At 48.0% G+C, this 21,778-nt stretch overlaps 1 long non-coding RNA gene across 2 annotated transcripts in view; it reads right to left on the bottom strand.

Moving 5' to 3' along the window:
- Positions 1 to 7,155: 7,155 nt before the first annotated feature.
- Positions 7,156 to 21,778, bottom strand: part of LOC106782338 (uncharacterized) — a 209,607-nt gene continuing 194,984 nt past the window's right edge. Inside the window, exons 2-4 of one of the 2 annotated variants that reach the window (XR_011430492.1) lie at positions 20,017 to 20,142; positions 10,666 to 11,293; positions 7,156 to 8,688 (exon numbers count right to left, since the gene is read on the bottom strand). This is a non-coding gene — a long non-coding RNA (uncharacterized lncRNA). The remainder of the gene's footprint in view (positions 8,689 to 10,665; positions 11,294 to 20,016; positions 20,143 to 21,778) is intronic. The other variant, XR_011430493.1, reaches the window with a different exon arrangement.

The following is a 21,778-nucleotide window of genomic DNA, read 5'->3' as shown; positions in this document are numbered from 1 at the left end:
TCATTCTGTCCCAGACATTGTGTACAACATATCCATCTTTTTGGTTGATATTAACTTCCACCCAGGACAGTTTACCCTTTTCCTCAGTTCAGCAGACACTACAAGAGCCTCGCCACCTCAATTCAATCAGGATCGACCTGGGTCAGCACAAGGGCACAGGTCTCGTAAGATTCAGTCATCTGAGCTGTGACCTCCTCAGTTTAGAGGTTTCAGCTGAGAGCCTGCCAGTTCTTCTCAGTCCTGAAAGATCCTGGGAGATTTGGGTTCTGCCTTTCAGAGGTTCTCAGTCTCCTGCCTTGTGCAGCTGTGGGTCTCTCAGTCATTTCTGCTTCTGTCTCTCTGCCCTAAGGTACTTTTGCTTTCTCTTCCAAGTCTTAAACCTTTCCTCTTTCCACCCTAACCTTTTCGCCTGACCCTTCCTTCTCTCATCTTGTCCATCATAAAACACTCTGCCTGGTTCCTTGCACTCACCTCTCAGATGGGTCAGGACAGAATAGCCTGAGTTAAGTAATTCAAGACAGAGGCAGCTGTTAGAAACATTGAATGTGGCAGGGTGAATCACCCACATGCCCTCCTCCCTCAGGAACCCACTCTTTCTGCTACAACCTTGTTGCCCTGTCTCTGGATAGGCCTGGGTAGCCCCAGTTCCTGGCCCTGGGATACTTTGATGATGAGCTCTCTTGTGCCATGGTGGCAAGAGCCACAGGGCAGAGCACCATTATCTAGGGATCAAGATGAACCCAGGAGCTGAGGCCCAGGAAGAGAGACTGAGGACCTGAAGGAGAAGGAGGGGCACCTCAGACAGACTCTGGAAAGATCACGGGTCAGCAGGGCCAGGGCTTGGATAAGTGAGGCAGGGCCAGGGGAGTGTGGGTCCAAGTCTGGTCCCTGCCCTGTTCGTCCTGCAGCTGAGGGAAGGCGGGACACAGAAAGTCTGGAATTGCGCAGAGAGATGAAGCCCTCCTGAGACTGTACCAGGTACCTCACCATGGATGAAGGAGGAGACATGCCCCTCTGGGCTGGAGTCCCATTCAGTGGAGAAGTTCAGGGACAGTGAGGTGACAGGTCACTCACTGCTTGTGGTGGGCCAGGCCTTCACTCCCTCCAGGTCACGCTGGGCTGTGAGCTCCAGGAAGACCTCAACACTAGAGGCTTCTGGTGCTTGGGCTATAATGGGCAGGACTTCCTCGCTTTCATCCCAGAGACCCTCACATGGATGGTGGCTGCACCGTCAGCCCAGTGCATCAAGAAGCTCTGGGAGACCCAAGGCCCCAGGGCTGATCTGGTTAAGATTTTCCCATGTGTGACTTGTCCTGCACAACTCTGGAGATACCTGGCCTCCTGGAGGGGCTTCCTGGAGAATTCAGGTACTGACCCTGGCAGGAGAGTCCATGAACTGAGTTCTCCCCTGGTTCCTACAAGGAAGAGAACTTCCCTGTTGTTCTCTGAGTGGGGGTCCTGCTCTGCCTTTAGGTTGGGTGCTGAGTTCTGACCAAATATTGGAGGATGCACACCCATGTGAGTCGGTGAGGGATCTCCTCTGGACCCATTGCTGGTCCATCAGCTGGAGAAGCAGAGAGTCCCCAGATGTGGGCCCAGATCTCAGACCTCAGGGCATAGGCAGACAGGAGAGGGAAACTTTTTCTCTGTAAGACCCTCATTCCCTGGGATGAGGACTTTGAGGAGAGGAGGCATCTAAGTTTGAACTGCTTGGTGGAGGTTCTAAGATAGGGCCAACCTGGCTGGGAGGTAAGAGAGAACAGAATATTCCAGCTCTGGAGCGAGGGTCACATATTCAAACCCAAACCACCCAGAATCATATTATGAGGGTAATTCCACTTTTGTTCTGCTTGTTATTATAGAAGAGTCCAGTTTAAAATTTCCTCCTTGCCTAAGTCTTGTGATAGAAAAAAAAGACAGAGTTTTGGGATACTGATGTGTGTGGGAGGAGGATGAAAACACCTATAATCAGCCAGAGGTCCCCAGAGGAATGCAAGGCCCAGGACAAAAAGATCAGCGCTGCAGAGTCAGCTGTCCTTCCTTGTGGACAGTCCTCCCATTGCCCCCTGGAGCATGTGAAACCAATTTTGTCATGGAAGAAGGAGGTACATCACACGTAGAGCAGATTCTCACCCCACCGTAGACCAGAGCAGCCCCTCTGTTCCATTACTACCTACAAATTCTTCCACACTGTGTGCCAAGCATCCTCAGGTGGATGCGCTGGTCCCTGGGAGCAGGAGTTCATCTCCTCTCAGGTTTTCCAGGTGGGCAAGAACCTGACACCCTCGTAGGGTCCTGGGACCATTGGGGCAGTGTGAGTGCCTCCCACAGTCTTCTCTCCACTGGGGACAGAGCCTCCCTGGAGGGGGGCCTGGGCCAATGTGCATGGGTGACTTCTCAGGGCTGACTGGTTCCTGCTCTTGGTTTCACTTCAGTGCAAGGAGGGAGGGTCCTCGGCCTCACTGCACTCTTCCTTGCTTCCCCCAGACCCCCTGTTGGTGACCATGACTCACAGTAAGAACCCAATGGGCACAGTCACCCTGAAGTCCTGGGCTTTTAGCTTCTATCCTCAGGGTGCCACCCTAACCTGGCTTTGGCATGGGGAGCTTGTGCACCATGGCACCTTTGGGCCTGGACCCATCCTGCCCAGTGGGGATGGGACCTATGAGATCTGGGTGGCCACTCAGATTCTCCCTGGAGAGGAGCAGAGGTTCACTTTGCCACATGGGACACTGCAGGCTGAACATCACGTTCCCTGTAGTATTTGGTGAGTACCTGTGGTAGCCCTCGGGGTCCAGGGAGCTGGAGGCAGAGTCAGTGTAGGAGCCTCATATGAATAAGGGGCCACTGGTCATAACTGCAGCCCATTTCACAGTGGCCTCCAGGGCATCAAGATCAGAGCACTGTCTGTGCAGCTGCTCCTACTGCTGCTCCTCTCACTGTGTCCTGTTGCTGCTGTACTGTATTTGGTGGTGACCGATGCCTAGACAAGGAAGGACACGGGATGTAAGAGTCCAGGTGAAAAGCACATGGGACAGTGAGGAGGACAGATCTGATTTTTCTCTGGGTGGTGAGTGGAGACAGCTCTCTTCTGTTAAAAACAAGGCAACGGGTCCCAAACGGAGTCACTTATGCTAAGTCCCACCTCACCAAAGCAAGACTTAAATTAATTGCAGATTTGGCTCTCCCAGAAATGGAATCTTAAACCTATCAATCAGAAATTGCCTGATCAGCATTAGTTAGGTAATCTACCTGGTAGACCCCTGCCATCCCCTAAAAGGGAAAGTGACCGTGCAATAACCAACCTGCCTTTTTGCCTAGTGTAACTTCCTCTTTCCTGCTCCCTTCTGCCTTTAAAATCTCTTCTCTTAAATAACTCTTTGGAGCTCCTTTCCATCTGCTAGATTGGGTGCTGCCCAGTTCATAAATCATTGAATGAAGCCAATAATATCTTTAAACTGTACTCAGTTGAATTTTGTTTTTTAACATTTCTTTCCTCCAGGAGAAGCATAGACAAGCCCTATTCCTGCTTACAGGATGAGGGGACCAGGTCAGCATTATGAAAAGTGGTCCAAAAAAACCCTAAAAAACAAGCAGGAGGCAGCACTGCAGGCTGGGGGAGACGGCAGTGTCCCATGCAGAATGGGGCTGGCTTGAGACTTGCAAAAATACCGTGGGACATGAAGTTCCCCAGAACCCAGGAGACCAGTGGGACCCCCTGAGGGCAGACTCCTGGGGAAGAGCAGGCTCTGGAGAGAGGCCTCTCATCTGGATCCCAGAGGACTGAGAGACCTCCTCATCCCTCAGTTTCCTCCTCTGGAAAGCAGAGATCACATGGAACCTACTAAAGGGCTCGAAGTGAATGTGTTTTGAAGGGCACTTAGTACATAGTCACTCCCTGAACTTATGTGATAAATGCCTCCACTCCCTTCAGGGGATGGAGGATGACAGGCAGCACAGGATTTAGGAAGTCTCCCACTCAAAAACTTGACCAGAGACAAGACCCTCCTACAATTGTCAGGCATGAGGGCACCATCATGGTTGTAAGTCATGTTCTTGACAACCACAATGGAGACCCCAGGCCCTGGGGAAGGAGCAGTGGACTGAAGAGGTGCCACCCTCACTTGATGTCAATAATAACACCTCGATGGCATCTCAGTTACCTCCTGCTGCATAACAATCCACCCTACACTTAGTGCTCACAAACAACCACTTTGATCATTTCTCAGTGAGTCACAGCTAAAAGGTTAGTGAATCCTGGAATGGGGAAGGCTTTGGGCCAGGGTTCACCAGCTCATTTGCTAAGAGCCACTGACTTACAGTCAAGTCTTCCCCCCGAAAGAGTTCAGGTCTTATAATCTCGGTCCCAGGCATTTCTGGGGAGGCTGTAGGTAGGCTGAGCCCCAGGCCTGGTTGTCTCTACCAAAAAGGTGGGTGGGGTCAGGGTGCAAAAGAGAAGAAGGTTCCCCAAGGCAGGATTTGGTCTGGCATCTCCAGGGTGGGAGGAACCTGATCTCTCAGGGCAGCTAAGTCAGGCCCTGAGGGCAGAAAAGAGGAAGGAGATCAGGACAGGACAAGGCAGAGGATCTTAGAGGCTGTGCTTGTGGAAAGGCAGCATGGGCCAGGCCAGGGCTCCGTCGACACTGAGAGCCACTAAACTGACAGCGATGAGGCTTTAAAGTGAGATAACCCTAAGCTTGAAACCTGTCCCTGCACCTCCATAGAGGTACCAAGAAGCTATTTTCAGGTAGTACTTTCCACCTCTGTGTAATAAGGACAAAGACTCCATTTTTGATGCTAGAGACTGATGGGTTCAGCCCATCACCTCCCATTCCTACTCCACATGGCCAGACCTGTAAAAGAGCCAACACCCTTTCTCCCTTGACACCAGCAGGAAGTTCCAACCACATAAACCTATCACACATCCAGGAACTCTCACTCTGACCTCGTCCTAACCTAAAGAAAGGTCAAAGCCACCCACCTCACTTCACTTGGACTTCCCTCCAGACTGATCACGAGCCCTGCTCCTTGGGGAGTCCAGTTGCTGTTTCCTGCATGTGTGATCAATTTTATTTCATACATGATGGTGCCTGTGTGTCATTCACCCCACATCAATATAGATCTCTAGGCAAGGGCTGCCCGACCTCCAACAGGAGATGCTAGACATCCAAGTAAAACATTCCAACAACTAGCTGCCTCTTCATCCCCCATCCCAGCCCTGCCCACTCTGGTTGTCACCATTCAGGGACAAGTTGGCCATCTGTACTGGTCCTAGAGTTCTACGAGGACAAGGAGCAGTACTGCCATGGTCACCACCTTGTGCCCACTTGTTGGAGACTCTGTCTCTTCCCCTGCAGAGGATGCTCAGGGTCTCGCAGGAAATAAGAGTATCCCCAACCCCCACTGGTCATGTTCTCTCCCCCTGGGTCCCAGGATACAAGGAAGACCCTGACAGGAGGCCCCACTACAGGTCACAGACATGGTCTGGACTGGCTCCCTGACTCCCAGCCCTGCTCCACCAGTCCCTGGCCAGCGCCTCAGACACTCCTGGAGAAGCCGCAGGTACTATGTTCCCACAGCCTCTGCATGGTATCAGCAGATCTGTGCTTCTGGAATGTGAAACAAAGAAGGAAATTGACATTTCTTCCTGTTACCGGCTTCCCCAATAGCTTCCGCTTTTGTCCCAGGAGCAAACAGACTGAATCTTCCTCCTGGAATCATGAGATTGTTATTTCTATCAGTTCTCAGAAAGCCCTCCTAGGCAAAAAGCAGAACCTCAGTGGAGTATCAGCCAAGTAAGGAAAGAGTCAGGTATGCAGGATGTCACTGAGTAGGGGCTGGGACTCCCAGGCCAGAGGGCCCACCTGCACATGCTGGCTGGGGAGGTCCCCAGTCATACTGTAGGTTTCAGGCCTGATCTCTGGTACCTGCAACAGGCAATTAGATGACCACTACCTGGATGAGCAAGACAGATCTCTTCTTTGCATTTTAGAAGGAGGAGCTGACAAGTTCTCTGGCAGGGCTGTACGTGCTCCACGCTGGGACTCCAGATGTGCCCCAGTGCAACACTGCTGAACTGGGAAGATTTAACATTTGTAATTTTTTTAGAAACTTGAATTTACCCAGAAAAACAATAAAGCAATACCCAAGTGCATGAGTCACCCCATCTTCCAACGTAGCCAGGGCAACCACAATTAGATCCCAGATGAGGTGGAGGTTGCATCATGCAGAGATGCTGGGTGATGGGGTGTCCCATCCTTGGGCATGTGTCTTGGAAGTGGCCACATTCTGAACACGTTTAGATGATCTCCACCATCACTATAAACTGGACTCAGCCCCAGTTCTGTAGAGAGACTCCAACTCCCTCCTTCCAGAGGGATATAAGGAGATACAATTAGGAGGCAATAGTGACACAGGAAAACACAGGCAGATGATGACCTTGGAGATTGCACACAAAGTCCTCTCAAGCCTATAGGTAAGCTTGGGACTTACTATCTCAAGTTCTATGACTGGACTTCCAGCACATTTTCCTTACAAGCCAAGGGCATATCATGTTTTATGAAAGAATATACTACTGATACAGATTGTTGACAGGTGCCTAATAATTTTAAAGGAAAGGAAATTCAGGGAGTTATACCCATAAAAATTTGATCTGGCCAGAAAATGACTGGAAAGAAGAGTGTGGCCCTTGTCCCCTTAGAAGAGGATGAATTAGCAGCAGGTAGAGAGGCTGGGGTGGGGAGGGCTAGGAGCAATGTAGACACACCAGATACAGAGCAAGAGAAATGGAGGCAAGGGCTGATGGTCAAAAGACTCGCCACCAGTGGGATCTATGGTGACTCGACAACCTGGGAATCAATAAACTAGGACTAATAACATTAGAGTGAAGTAATGCAAACTGGACAAGACAGAGGAGCCAAAGAATAGTCAAGCATCTAGAACTCAACCTAACAGCTAGATTCCAGAGTTACTAACTGGGGGTGAGAGGAGGTCATCACAGAAAACTGCCCGATCTTAGAGTGAATATTCAGGAGACTACAGAGCATGTTGAAGATTTAAGCTCAGGTGATAGGACAGCCTTGTACAAGTTAATCATGACTGTTTCTCATTTCCAATGGATTACATATCAATACTTTCTTGGCCATAACAGGAAAATTTAAGACAGAATATTTTATTTTATTCTTGTAACACAAAGAGCTATTTGGACAATGTCAAGTGACATTTTTTATAAAACAAAACTATGCTTCCAGAAGAACTAAATAAATGGGAATACTTCCCATGGTGACAGATTAGAAAATTTATTATTGTCTGGATGGCACTACTCTCCCAAACTGATCTAAAGATTAAACATAATCCTTGTAAAAAATCCAATCACTCTTTTTACAGAAATTGACAACCAGAACCTAAAATTCATGATAGGCTAGGGACCTGCAATAGCCAACACAATCTTGACAAAGAAGAAAATACTTGGAGGACTCACACCTCGTGATTTCAAAACTTATGACTAAGCTAGAATAATCAGGACAGTGTGGTACTGGCATAAGGATGGACATATATTTCAATGGAATATAAATTGAGACTCCAAAAATAAGCTCTTACTTTTATGGTCAATTAATGGTCAAGGGTGCAAAGACAATTCAACAGAGGAAAGAATAAAGTTTTATACAATTGGATATAGACATGCAAAACAATGATGTGGACTTGTATATTGCATCATATTAAAAATTAACCGTGAAATGGATCAGAGAAATAAATGTAAGAGCTAAAACTATGAAATTCATAGAAGAAACATAGGATTAAATCTTCATGATGTGGAGATAGGCAATGGTTCCTTAGATGACACCAAAACCACAGAGAAATAGCTAAATTGGACTTCGTTAAGATTAAAAACTTTGTACTTCAAAGAACACCATCAAGAAAGCAAAAAGTCATCAAAATGAAAGAAAATATTTGCAATTCATATGCCTGATAGCAAAACATTCAGAATACAATAAGAACTCTTACTAGTCAACAATAAAAAGCCAAAAAAAAATTAAAAAACAGGCAAAGAATTTAAAGACATTTCTCCAAAGATGATATACATTAACCAATAAACCTATGACAAGATAATCAACATGTTTAATCATTAGGGAAATGTAAATCAAATCCACAATGAAATACCTCTCCACACCCACTTGTACATGAATATTCATAGCAGAATTATTTATAATAGCCCCAAATTGGAAACAACCCAAATGTCTATCAATGGATGAACGGGTGTTGTGTGGGTCTCAGCCTATTGATAGTGATACTGTAGGGTAGAAATGCCTGAGACATTCACCATGGCCCATATTACTTGTGGCAGCCCCACAGATATTTCTCCAACTGGCATCAATGTTGTGGCTGGGCCAGCCCTTGTGGTTCTTATGATCATAGGACACACTTCATCAAAAACCATCAGGGAACTTTAAAGAATAAGATTTATCACTCACAGGTCCTAGAGGATACTGATCACCCTGCGTAGGATGGATTCAGACTGAGTGTTATAGAGGAGAAAGAAAAACAAAGGAGTATTGAGTCTGAGTGTCTCCCGTCCCCAGATACCCACTCCGTGTCCCAGACATGTCTACACCAGGTGCATCTCTCTGGGCTCATTCAGGAAGCAGAATCCAGCAGTGATCTGGTCATCTGGTCCTCTGCCAGCTGATACTGAAGAGAGAGACAGAGAGAGTAAGCAAGAAAGAGATGGACAGAGACAAAGGGATGGACAGAACATGGGCAGAGGAATGGAAAAGAGAGACACAAGAATGACAGCAAGGAGGCTGAGAGAAATAAAAACAAAAGCAGAGGTAAATGGAACAGAGCAGGTAGACAGGGCCAGGGGGTTGCATTTTGGACAGAACAGGCATCCAGACCCTCCCCCTTCCCCTGCACCCCCTAATCTCACGGAGGGGACAGGGCCTTACCTGTGACAAACCCTGTCATCTGAGGACAGGGCCGAGGGCCAGTTCTGGCCTTTCACCTTCACCACAAAGCACTCCTGGGATCTGAACGACCAGGGCCAGCACTGCTTGAAGCAGACCATAAAGGTGCACTTTCCACATTTTCAGGTCCTGCCCAAGGGCACTACAGCATCATCATAGCAACAGTGCTTCAGGGGGTCATAGAACTTATCCCCACATGTCGTGTGCAGCTGGCACAGCATCTGATGAGCTCCTCTGGGGGATACTGGTAGAGACAGAGCTGGTGTGACCCAGGCAGCAGGGCAGGGGGTCCCAACGTGGGACCCTCTGGGAGCCACCCCCCACACCTGAGTGCCCCTCCTGGGCTCATTTGGAACTCTGTGTGAACAGAGGAGCATGAGGATGCAGAGAGTAGTGGGGACAACTGTAGGAGAGGAGAGGGATAAGGTGAGGCCGACAGGGTAGCCATGAGTCCACCTTGGGGAGCCCAGCCAGCGCCAAAGGGAAGGTCTGAGGGGGTGTCTGTTCTGTATGAGGCACATGGAAATGTTAAGAGCAGTCCAGGGTGGGATCCAGTCACCCGTGTTCAGATGTCTTTGGATTATGGGCCTGTGGAAAGTGAAAGGATGCAGGCAGGACACTTGGAAGAAGTGGGTTTAGGGTTCTGGAAAATGTGAATACTTCCTGGGTGAGGAGTTTAGAACAGGAGGCTCAGATACAGTCAGGCCATCAAGGGAGCTGAGCTGACACTCTTGTTGTCTTGTATACATGACTGACATTAAAACTGAGAAGATTAGGTTTGGCGTGGAAACCCAGGATATATATAGCATTGGGTGTGAGTTTGGAAACAATCAGAGAAGTGGATGGGGCTGATCTTGGGGATGTGGAATGGGTATCACTCTGATGGAATCATTTGTAGGGCATGGAGTAGGGAGGAGGACTAGGTTGAGGTAAGGATGGGGTGGTGGCTGAGATTGGAGATGGGCTCGCTGGGAACTGGGGTCCTCCTTACGCAGGATGCAGCATCAGGGAACCATGCTCTGGGTTACTTGTAGTGGAGTTGAGAGAAGATCACCAGATTGAAGCAGGTGCTTTTATTCCTATTCAAAAACTGGTGATGTCATCAATCCTCTGCCTGGCCTGCAGAGACACGCTGGGCCCTGGGGCAGGACCAGATGCCCCACCACCATCCTCTCCCCCAATGCCTTCCTCTCACATGTAACATGAGGGCCTCATTCCCACTCTCCCTTAGGGGTGTAGTATTCTTATCCTTTCCATCCTTCCAGGGGGGTCAGTCAGCTCCCTGATCTCACACCCCCAGCCCAGGGCTCACCAAACTGTGTATTCAAGTGAAAGAGACCAGTTTTTGCACATCTGAAAATTTCAGGTTGAACAAGGTTGAGGAAAAGGGGAATGTGTGGGGAAGATGCTAAGGTAGCTCATAAAACCGAACATGACAAAGGCCCTAGAGGACCCTTGGGGCTCACAGTCCCCCACAGTGCTCTTCTCCATCTCTTGCTCTGCCTCTTCATTAATGGTCATTTATTCAGGAGCACTTGTCCACTTAGCACTTTGCATGCCCCAGGCTTTGTTTCAGACACAGATGGGGGAGTGGTGAGGAGGACAGTCAAAACTGACAATTTTCACTGAGTTTGAAAGAGAGAATGATAACGTAAATTTTAGTTTCGTGGTTGTGGTCAATGTCATTATCAATATTACTTGCCTGTGAAGTTCTGTGGGAGAAATTCCACCACATGGGTAGATTCTCAAAGTCTTTAATCCTTAACATGCATGTTCAGAGGGAGATGGATGTGGGATTTCCCCTGAGAAGAACCACCTTGGGATCAGGATATGAAAACAGAAGGTGAAGGATCCCCTTCCCAGAGGGACACCGTGGGGTTAGTTCTGTGGGTCCAGGTCACCCCGTGCAGTGAGGACTGGGAGGCTCCTCCCACAGCTTCTGCAGGAATCTGTCTCAGGAGCACTCAGCCTGCACTTTGGTAAGGTTCTCTCCAGGATCTGAAAAAGGTGGCCTGTCCATCTTGTAGGCAGTTGGTGTACCCTTTCCTGTGTTTGCAAAGGTCCTACCTTCTGCATCTCTGCTTCTCTAAGGGAGACTGCAATGCTTGCTCTCTCCTCCATCTGGAGCCCAGGCCCAGACTCAGCTCCTTCATGAAATGTACCCACTCCAGACAGAAACCAGGGTGAGGACCAAGTGAAAGAGGAATGGAGCACATCCTTCACTGTAAGGTGGGAACCACATCAGTGTCCAGACCTAGCAGAAGTGGAGGATTCAGGGAAACATCCAGGCCAATTCCAGGAGCGTCCTCAGCGCAAGCTCTGGTGTTTTCCTGTTGGGGACACAGGTATTGTCACAGATCACCTCTGAGGGTGCCATGGAGATTGATGCTGGTACCCTCTCACCAGGTTTCCCAGGGTAAACCTTTGGATGTGACTTTGCCTTCTGAGCCTCAGTTTCCTTCCCTGTAAAATGGAGATAACCAGGCTCACCTGACCCATTGTCTTTTGGTCTAACAGAGATGACACAATTAAGGGCCTGGCAACAAATATTAACTGAGGATGAGCTGTGTGCCCAGCCCTGTGCTAGACGAAGGGGACACAGTGATGACCCAGTAGCAGGTGCCATCCCACCATTGGAGGCCACAGACCACCTCAGACCATAATGGCTCAGAGAGGTCAGGTTTGGTTTGGGGAAACCCAGGGGGTGTGGGAACCCGGGGTGGGGGGGTCATCACTCACATTGGGAGTTCAGGGAGAGCTTCCTGGAGGAGGAGATGTCTGAGCTAAGATTTCAAGGATGAGCCAGAACTGTGACTATTTCAGTCTGATCCCAGAGAGAGAGGAGGGCAGGGCAGAGAGAGGAGGCTGGAGGGATGCGGCACAGTCAGTCCCTTTGGAGCCTCGGGGAGTACTCAGGACTTCATCCTCAGTGCACTGGGCACCATGGCTCAGTCCTGATCAGGAGAGGACAGTTCAGATTTGTGTCTATGAATATCTCTGTATCTGTGCGCTGTGAGGAGGATGAACAAGAAGGTTGAGACTGGAGTAGGAGACCACGGGAGATCCATAGCAGAAATATTTGTGCAATTACCAGAGACCTAAATGTCCTCTTTCTCCAAAGGGCTAGGGGGACAGCATGCTCCTCTTCCAGCCCCACATCTCCCCTGTGTCCTGGCCTCCTTTCTCTCACAGCCTCACAGTAGAGCAATATTTTCCAAACTGAATTGCAACCTTTTAGTAGGTTATATAACCACTTGAGTTGCTCATAAACTATATTTTTTAATTAAAAACTATATTAGGAAATGTATTAGTGTGTGCTGAACAGAATCTTGTCAAATGTTGTTTCCTGAAACTTTCCTTCAAGAATGTTGGGAGTCATGTAATGATGTAATACTTATTTATTGCTTAGTAAACTCATGAGTGGAAGAGGCCCCAGGCGAGGGCTAGTTCCATCCTTTGCTGACTGCTACACACTTAGCTGCCTCATCATGTTTTCCAGTTCAGGGCTAATCTCTCATGACCTTGATTCTGTTCACTTTCTGAGATGGCTTGAGGTAGGCCAGGACACAGGCCTGTGCATTAGAGGTTTGGACACCAGCCAGGGTGAAGAGAAGTCATATTCCCCAGGGCGGGGCTGGAGGTTTTTCTCTGAGAAAGGCTTAGCCCAGTCCACACTCCTGGGCCTGGAGGCTCATCTCTCAAGGGAGATGAATGACCAAAGGGCAGGTCAGAATAGGGCAGGGGGTCAGAGGCTGTGCTGGTGGGAGCACGGTGGCCAGTCCTGAGATGTGGGCACTGAGAGCCACTAATTCAACAGCATTGAGGCTTTGGGGTCAGACAGCCCTGAGTTTGCATCTTGCTTCTGTCTCTTCTCAAGGTATCAAAAAAGCCTTTGCACACAATCCTGTCTAATCCCACCATCAGCTCCCTCAGAGACCACATCCTACTGTGTGCACCACGGGACCTCACTGTCTGAGGACGGCTCTGTCTTCTGCATAAGAGCCCAGATCTATGAGGCAGGACCCAGCCTGTCTTGGTTGAAGCCATCATTAGGTGTTGGGACTCAGCCTCTACTTATGGTTAAAGAAGGTTCTGGCTCTCTTGGCAGTACGTGTAAGATCCTGACCAGTCACTTGTTTTACTCTCTCATCCTGCTCCCTTGATCCAAGGAAGACACTGACACAATGTCCTAATGCTGGTCAGTGACACAGGCTAGAACAGAACCCAGGATTCCTGAATTCCAGTCCAGGAGCCTCCAAAGCCCCCTGGACGAGTCCGTCCATGAAGGACAGGCAGGCTCTGCTCACAGTCTCCCCTGGACAAGAGCCGGGTTGATGTTCCCACAGCTTCTGGTCGAGGCTGGCAGAGCTGGGCTCCTAGATGTGAAATCCAGGAGAACACCGTCATGTTCTGCTTTTACTGGATTCCCCACTGGCTTCTCCTTTGCCCCAGGAATAAATTGACTGAATATCTCTCCTGTCAGCATCTGGGTGTTATTTCCATATGGCCTCAGGAAGCCCCTCCCAGGGGACAGGCAGGAATGTTGTGGACTTTGAAGTGTACAGAGAGAATGTCAGGTATGCAGGAGGAGGGGCTGGCGCTTCCCAGAGCCAGAACATCCTCCCCTGCTGGCTGAGGAGAAGGCTGTGTCATTCCTTTACTCCAGCCACATTATCAAGATTTCTGGAATTGACCCCTGCTCCCTGTATATGGACTCCTGGTGACCAAAGGATGGATGGTCTGTCCCAATCCCAGCCCTGGTTGAATCCTCCAAGTAAAACAGTGAATTAAGAGCCTACTTGTCACAGGAGGAGCTGGAAGAGCAGGCTCTAGGCTGTGCCTCCAGGAACGATGTCCAGAACAGCCTGCTGATGCGACTCAGGGATGTGAATATCACTTCTGCAGCCCCAGCAGCCTATCAGCACCTCAAAGCTATAGCCTGAACTCATGGTTGCTGCTGGAGAAACACCTGCTGACCCCATGGCTGTGGTGCCTCAAGCTTCAGATGCATCCAGAACCCCAGCTGCAAGTCCATCCAGGAAAGGTCATCTGAAGCTGCCCAGCCTCTGCAGACAGGGTGGCCCTGAGTGTGTGGGATCGATGCCAAGTGTCCTGTATACCCTTCATGGCTCCCAATCACCCTCAACTTATTACAGCTCCTTATTACAACCCCAAATGTCTCCCATGACTCAACTCCCATGTCCCCCAGATGCAGGCCTCACCACCCTCTCCCCACTTTCTGCTCGTCAACTTCAGAGTCTGTTCTCCCCTTGCATCCACATGTTTCAAGGTTCAATCATGATGATTCCTGTCTAACTCTCTCCCCACTCGCTTCCCGTGCATTCTATGCATTCTCCAGCTTTCAGTTTAAATTTCACCCTCCCTGAAACATCTCAGAACTCCGAGGCTGAGGTCAGTCACCCCATTACATCCTGACAGCACCTTGGATGTCTTCTGCTGAGCACTTATCATAGCTCTTTGTGGCTTTGCAGTCAAGAAAGACACCTGAGAATCGAGCCCAGTTGTGGCTTTTGATCTTCAATGAGAAGGGAAGAAGTTGTTTCAGGGACCAAATAGATCAAGGATTTTAGGTTTAATTGAACCCAACCAGCCTACACTCTGCACAAGCAGATGGGAATCAGAATCACACTATAAAGTGAAGACACTCAGGGAAAGTATCATTCCAGCAACAGAAATAATGAAACAGATCGAGTTGGTCAGCACCAAAGGTGTGGACAGTTCCTTCTGCGCTCTGGACCAGCCCCCACCCACACCCCCCCGCCCCCCATTCAAATGCTTTTAATTTTCTTTTCTATGTTTGAGGTAAAATACACATAACATAAAATTCATCATTTTAACCATTGTAAATTGTTATAGTTTAGTGGCATTTAGCACATTCAAAATGTGTAACCACCACCAAAATATTTTCATCACCCCATACGGAAACCCCAGACTCATTAAGCAATTGCTGCCCATTCCACTTTCCTCCCAGCTCCTAGAAACCATTAATCTGCTTTCTGTTTCAATGTATTTATGTACTTTGGATTTTTCATATAAATATAATGATACAATATGTGGTGATTTATATCTGGCTTCTTTCGCTCATCACAGGGTTTTCAAGATTCATCCGTGTTGTGGAATGTATCTATACTTCATTCTTACGAGAAGTAATATTTCATTATATGGATATACCACATTTAGTTACCCATTCATAAATTGATGGCCACTTGAGATAGTTCCACCTTTTGACTGTTGTGAATAATGCCTCTACAAACATTTGTGTACAGTGATTGTTTGAACAACTGTTTCAACTCTTTTGGGTATGCACCCAGTAGTAGAAATGCTTGTTCACATGGTAATTTTATGTTTAACTTAGGGAGGAGCACACTAACAGTTTTCCACAATGGTTGCACCATTTTACATTTCCACTAGCAAAGTGTGGAGTGTTTCAATTTTTCCGCACTCTTGCTAACACCTTTTCTTCCATTTTAAAAAATTATCAAGGCTGGCCCAGTGGCGTAGCGGTTGGGTACACATGCTCCACTTAGGCAGCTCAGGGTTCATGGGTTCGGATCCCAGGTGTGGACCTATACACCTCTCATCAAGCCATGCTGTGGCAGCTTCTCACATACAAAGTAGAGGAAGACTGGCACAGATGTTAGCTCAGGGACAATCTTCCTCACCAAAAAAAAAAAATTATCACCATTATAGTGGATATGAAGTGGTAATTCCTAGTGATTTTGATTAGAATTTCTGTTAAAAATGACGTTGAGCATCTTTTCATGTGGTTATTGGACATTGGGTGGGGTTGTGGCCAGATTGTGGTTGTAACTGGAGATGGGATTACCTTACCCTGGAGTCTGCATTGGGGAGTCCTGTCTGGGATTTGCTTTAGTTCAGTCGATGGGAAAGCAACAAATTCAGCAGGTCCTTTTATCTCTAGAGAGGAGTGGGTGATGTCAGTGGATCTCCAGTCCTCTTCCCTGGCCTCCAGGGGCATTGCTTGGGTCTGGAGCTGGGGCAGGCCTCACACGGGGTATCTGTCACCTTGAAACCTGATGTCAGATCCTGTAAGAGGCAGGAGAGAACCGATGCTCCCTTCCCTTTCCCTTCTGCCAAATGCCTGCCTCTCTTCCTCTCACTGTAGCAAAAGGAAGGCATAGGACACACCTTGGACCCATCCCTACTCTCCCAAGTTGAAATAGCTAATTAGGCCTGATCCATATGACCTTACAAGTCTTCTACTTTCCCCATGTTCTTTTGTACATTAAGAACCCTCCTGAAGGGACTTGTCAGCTCCCTGACCTCATACTCTAAGTCCAAGGACCAGAGCGTAGTACCTGCTCACTTAACCACAGCTGATGTCATTCAGGCAACAGTGGCTGTGATAGGCAGTGACCTTTTGTTTATGGATTTGGAAATTCCAATTTGAATAAGTTGGAAAAGTGCGAAATTTTCCAGGCTTCTCAGGTCACTTACAAAACCAAGACAGGAACTCAAATGTCACAAGAACAAGTGTCTACTCTGTTTCTTTTTAGTCGTCACTTATTCAAGGACACACAACTTGCACATCCCAGGCACTGTTTCAGGGTCTGAGATTCAGTGCTGTGGCTGCCCTGCAAAAGCCACTGTTTTCATTTGGTTTGTGGAGAGAGAAGGGGAGAGGAGATCAGAAGAGAGGAAGAGAAAGGAGAGGAGGGGAGGGGAGGGGAGATTATGAATGAGATAATGGGAGAAGCTGTGCCTGGCGCTGGGTGAGCAATTGATGACTTTATAGGTGATTGGAGACCCTCAAGTAAATCACGACCCCATAAGAGTTAAGACAACAGAACCAGTGAAAGGTTTACACTTGTCTTCTTCACAGGAATTAACCTTCCTTCTTGAATATGCTTGATCTGAGGGAGAGGGGGTAGATTTTCCTCTGAGAGAAGTCACTTGGGATGAGAAGGTGATGGACCCGGTCCCCTGAGGGAGGCTGGCAGTGCACTATTTTGTCTATTTCTTTTCACTTTCTTTTGAGACTGTGTGTAAGCTGCACAAATGATGTGATATCTATGTTTCTTAGTAGATGCATCCAAGGGATTAGTAAAATCAGAAATAGAGAAGCCTCTGAGCCCCAACCCAACCTGTACTCTCCTGGCAGGGCCCAGATGGTGCTGGTAGCCTTGTTTCCAGCCCCCAGCACAGGGTTGGGTCCTATGTGTGTGGGGTGGGAACCATGGGAGAGGTGGCTGGGAGGGAGGTTCTTAGGCCTTCCCAAGGGGATGAGATCCCACAGGGTACAGCTGAGCAACAGCATTACAAGAAGGACAGGGAGGCTGCCTGGAGAGGGAGGTGTTTGAACTTCAGGCACCAATTCTCAGAAACTCAGTATGTCAAGGCAGTCATTTTGAGATAGACACACTCCAAACACAGCACTTTCGTTCATTCATTCACCCATGCATTCATCCATTGATTATTTTATTCATTCTTTTATTCATTCATTCAGTATTACCTGAGCACCTTATCTGTCACCAACCCTGTACTAGTTGATGTTGAGGACACAGTAATGACTTAGTCCCAGGCCCTGTCCTTCTAGTTCTCGTATCCAACGGAGGACACAGACCATCCCAGACAATAATGACCCAGAGTGAGGAAGGCTGGGAAGGAGGGCCAAGGGCATCAGGGATGGCTTCCTGGAGGAGGGGACATCTGAGATGTGATTTTGAGAATGAGCAAGATCTGTAACTATTTCAGCAGAACTCAGTCTTGGGAGGGCAGAGGTCAGGGGAAAGGGAAGAGCCAGTCACCCTGTGGGCTTCAATGAAGATTCTGGACTTAGCCTGAATGCACTGGGAGCCACAGACAGGTCCTAAGCAGGGGATGGAAGTGATGAGATGTGGGTCTTTGGAAGATCCTAGTATCCATCTCCTGTGAGAGGGGTGGACAGGAGGATTGAAACAGGAGACAGGAGACCAGGGAGGAGGCTCCTGACACAGAAGTAATTGTGCAATTGTCAGAGTCCTAAATGTCCACTCTTTCCCAAGGGGGTAGAGGACAACACGCTCCCTCCCAGAACCACTTCTCCCCCTGCTCCTCAGGCCTCCCCTCTCCTTCAGCTGCAGGCAGAATAGTGTTCCCCAAACTGGATCATGACACTCTTTCTGGTAAAACCAATGAGTTTGTCATAAGGGGTACTTAAAAAATTAAAATAGAATTGATTGAAAATAGAGTAGTGTGCACTGCAAAGAATCATAACCATTACTGTATAATTAAGCTTTCCTTTGGACTATGTGTAAGCTACTTAATGATGTAATATCTATTTTTCCTAGTGAGTCACATACAAATAGTTAATAAACATGGGACTGGAAAGGCTCCAGGCACAGGCTCACCTTCTCCTCTCTTAAGAGACACTGACTTAGCTGTCTTATCGCATCCTCCAAAAACACGGTTCATCTCTCACATCCTCCCTCCCAGCTGCTTCCTGGGGAGGTTGAAGTACGCTTAGCACCCAGCCCAGTGTCTTTGCCAAAAAGAGGAATGAGATTGGCCTGGACGCCAGCCGGTGACAGAGAAAAGCACATTCCCCTGGGCACAGGATTGGGGTTGGCATCTCTGAGGAGGGAGGAGCCCAGCCCACCATCCTGGGCCTGGAGCCTGGTCTTTCCAGGGGCTGAGTCAGGACCTGGGTGGAAAAGTGGAGTGAGATAAGGGCAGGGCAGAGGGTCTTGGAGGCTGTGCTGATTGGAAGAAGTTGAGGGCCAGGCCAGGGCTTCATGGACATTGAGAGCCCTTGACTCAACAGTGATGAGGATTTGGGATCAGACAACCCTGAGTTTGAATCTTTACACTTTCTCAAAAAGCCAAATAGTCCATTTACAGGTAACACCATTCACTTCCCTGTATAGGAGGAAGATTCAATTTTTCATGTTTGACTTTGACAACTTTTGAGCCCCACCTCTCTCACTTCCATTGCATATTTGGGCAGTCTGTGCGCTCCCTCCCTTGGTGGAAGAAGGAAGTTCAAACCCTCTACCTCAGCTCACATGCAGGAACCTCACCCTGACCCAAGGTCCTCAATAACAAAAAAAAGAATTCCAAAGTCAAGATTCTCACTTGATACATGCTTCAAACAGGAGTGAACCTGAGCTCATCTCCTTAGGAGAGTCCTGTCGCTGCTTCCTGGGTGAAGGATAAGCATTATTTCACATACAGTGGTTCCTGAGTGTCATTCTGCCATTCATCATAATTCCTGGGCAGGCATCTGCACAGTAGGCACCAGAGGGCACTAAAAACCCCATATAAACAATCTTCAAACAAGCTGCCTCTGCATGCCCCATCCCTGAGCTGCCCATTCTGGGTTGTCTATGTCTGAGTCATCTGAGGATGAGTCTGGCACTCTACTGGAATTAGAGCTCCATGAGGACAGGGACCAGGGCTGCTTTGATCACCACCACGTTCCTAGTTGTTCATGACTCTGTCTCTTCCTACTGCAAAGGATGCTCAGGGTCCCATGGTAAATAAGAGTATACTGGGTTACCCATTGGTTGGATTCTCTCCACCCAGTTCCATGGATGTAAGACAGACCCTGGCGCGAGACCTCTCTGCAGGTCACGGATACAGTCTAGACTGAACCTATACACTCCAAATCCCACCTGGGAACCTCCATCAATACCCAACCCAGGCCATCTGGAAAGGGTAAGTAGGCCCTGAGTTCAGGTACCTGAACAAAACCCCAGTAAAACATTCCCACAACCTCCAGGTGCTGCTGGGAGATCCGTGCTTCTAGAAGGAGAAAAAGACAAACCTTGCTATTTTGTAATGTCACAGGCTTCCTCTTAGTACCAAGTGCTAAAGGGTATGGACTTCTTGGATGTATGGGATGTTACTTCCATCTGGCCTCATGGAGCCCCTCCCAGGGAACAGGCAGGAATTTGGTGGAATTTCATTTTTAGGAAGAATATCAGGTATGTGGGATATCCCTGAGGAGAAGGAGCTGGGCCTCTCCAGTACCAGAGTGCCATCCTCCAAAGTCTGATTGGGTGGGGTAGTGCTCTTTGCTCTACCAGCATACTTCAAGCTTGTAGGCTGGTCCCTGCTACAAGCAACAGGCCATACACGCCAACACCTGGATGGTCAGGCCAAATCCCTTACTGCTCCAAATGCTTTGCAGCAACAGCAGCAGCAGCATCAGAAAGAACTGCAGAAAAAAGAACACTCAAACTACTATAAATAGAAGGAGGGAGTGGAGTCTGACCAACTCTCTGGCAGGGCTGCATTATTAAATCCATGCCAGGACCCCAGAAATGACTGATAACAATATCTCTGAATTGGAAACTTTAATTTATTTTTTGTAAAAGATACAAGTGGAGACTATCCAGCATACACCATACAGAAGTACCCCCAAATACAAGAGTAATCCTGTCTTCAAATTTGAATGGAGAATTTCCTATTAGATACTAGACTTAGGTAGAATATCTACTATGTGTGGATGCTGGGATGACTGAGTGTTCCTTTACTTGGGGACACATCTCTGAAGTGGCCTCATTGTGTACAGGTCCAGGTGACCTCCATTCTCACCATCCAGCTGGTCTGTGAAAAAAAGGTTCCAACTCTCTCCTCCCAGAGGGACATGGAAACACAATTAGGAGTGAACAGTAACGTTAAGGAACGTGAGTGGATGATGACCTTAGAGATTTCACCAAAAGTCCTCTTGAGTTGTTAAGTAATCTTGGCTCTTTATTAACGTAAGTCCTACTACTGGAATTTCAGTGCACCCCACTGACAATACCACCGACACAGTAGATTTTGTGAGAGAGTACTCTACTATCACAGAATTCTTAAAGGGCAGAAAATTCAGGAGGTTATACCTATGAAAGCTGCACCTGGCCTGAAAATGACTACCAGGAATAGAGTAGTCTTCATCCCTGCAGAAGGGGAGGCACTGGGGTAAATGTAGATACAGAGCAAGAGAAACAGAGGCCAGGGCTGATGGTCAAAAGACTCACCACCCACTGAGACATAAGCTGACTTGGCAGCCAGGATACTGATAAACCAGGACTAAACAAACCCATTAGAGAGAGAAGTAATGTAACCTGGACAAGAAGAGGAGCCAAAGAATAGTTAGGTTTCTAGAATTCGACCTAACATCTGGATTCCAGGATTATCACTGGGAGAGAGATGAGGATATCATGGAGACATCTTTAGAGTGAATATTCTGGTCAAGAAGAGATTGTTGAAAACCAAAGAAGGAATTATACAACTATCTTTGACAAGATAATCATTATTGCTTCATGCCCCACAATGGGTTAGATAACAATACCTTTCTGGCCATAACAGTTAAATAAAAACCAGAATATTTTATTCTTATAAGACAAAGTACCAATATTATATGATTCTACTCACAGGTAATTTCCAGAAAAGACAAATCCACAGAGACAGACAGTAGATTAATGGCTTCCAGAGGATGGATGATGGGGAGAATTTGTAGTGATTGCTGACGGGGAATTTCTTTTGGGGTGGATGGAAATTCTCTGGAATTAGATAGTGGTGATGGTTGCACAACATTGTAAATATACTGGAGAAAAAAATGGAGTGATGTCAGCATCACGGCAGAATGAGTTGTTCCCATTGTCTCTCCCCTCTAAATTACAGCTAAACAGACATCCATTAACCAACAGAGGATTCCCTACACAACACAACAGGATGCCTGAGAGGTCCACGCAACCGTATATCTGAAGGTGAGCAGACTGGACCCCTGGGAAGCACTGGAACTAAGGGAACAGATCCCTCTTCTCTGTCCCCAGCAACAGTGATCCTGGTCAGCACAGCAGTCA

Source organism: Equus caballus, chromosome 21, assembly GCF_041296265.1.
Source record: "Equus caballus isolate H_3958 breed thoroughbred chromosome 21, TB-T2T, whole genome shotgun sequence".
NCBI classification, from domain to species: Eukaryota; Metazoa; Chordata; class Mammalia; order Perissodactyla; family Equidae; genus Equus; species Equus caballus.
The sequence above is the reverse complement of the archived record's forward strand: the minus strand, read 5'-3'. Positions and strand labels throughout refer to the sequence as shown.